This window comes from Setaria italica, chromosome IX (assembly GCF_000263155.2).
Source record: "Setaria italica strain Yugu1 chromosome IX, Setaria_italica_v2.0, whole genome shotgun sequence".
Classification (NCBI taxonomy): domain Eukaryota; kingdom Viridiplantae; phylum Streptophyta; class Magnoliopsida; order Poales; family Poaceae; genus Setaria; species Setaria italica.
Window position 1 is genome coordinate 39,210,512 of NC_028458.1, and position 1,299 is coordinate 39,211,810.

The following is a 1,299-nucleotide window of genomic DNA, read 5'->3' on the forward strand; positions in this document are numbered from 1 at the left end:
GAAAAGACGTCAAGGAGACCTAGCAGCTGTAAGGTTGGACGTTGATGAAGAAAAGAATGTACTGCAAAGAGTCAAAATGGAGATTTCCAATGGATTGTGTGCCGGCGTGCTACTTGCTGTGCTTACTGCAAGGAGATTTTATGGTAACGTGGGCTTGCTAGAGTTAAACATGCATGACTTGACCTGCTAGCTGCTACTCTCTCCATCTATATCTATAAGACATGACATGACTTGGCACGGTCCTATAAATATCATTTTGACCATTCATTTATCTTATACTATATTGTTTAATATTGTTTATGGTTATAAACTTATAATCATTGTAGAGAGTATATTTCATTACGAATCCAACCATGTAAAGTTTACATTATAAAAATAAAAAATTAATAGTCAAATTAAAAAATTAGTAGTCAAATTATTGGTCAAAGATTATAAAGTTTGAATCTTGATATGCGTGTGTCGGTGTTTTATACCCGGCAACTTACCGAGAGGTATCCCGAGGTAGTAGATTGGTGGGGGATTGACAGACCTGAAATTTGAAGATAAAAGTGAGAACACAAGAAACGGATTTATACAGGTCTGAGCCGTCAGAGTAGCGTAATACCCTACATCCTGTTTGGAGTGTCGTACATCGTGCCTGTGCGTGTTGAGGTATGAGTTGAGCCTATATTGGTCTAGGCTTGAGGTGGTTCTGCCGATCTAGGTACCCCTGACCTCCTTTATATACGAAGGGGGTGAGATCACTAGTCGGTTATAAGGAGGAATCATAGTAGAATTACAAGGTACGAGTCCTAGTAGGATTACAGGAAAATTATAGTAGAAGTACGTCTTCTTCCTTCCAGGGATCTATCCCTGACAACGTTATAACTCAGGAACTTGCACTGTATATCAGGGTTTAGAAATCTGCGTAGGACAACGGGGAGCCGTGGCCCACCTTGCCAATACCTAGCTCCGCCAAAGCGTCGGATTCCCTCCAATCCTCCATATTTCGCGGAGACCCACATAGGCAAACACGGGGGACGTGTTCCAATGATTCCGCAAAGCCGGAGAGAAACACATCGTCTACCACGTCACATGTTCCAGATTGCGGGCGCACGTCTCGTGTCCTGCACTGCAAACCTCTCTGACCCCGAGCTCTGAAGCGAGCTAGCCGCAGCTACGTGAGACGCCGTTTTGCTTCCAGTTTGCCTGGGGACCGGGGCCGACTTTTTTGTTTTTTGGCCCTTTTTGCCGAAAAATTTCACAAATAGGCCCCTGGCCGAACCCATTCCGCATGGACCCTTGCCTCGGCGCCAGGCT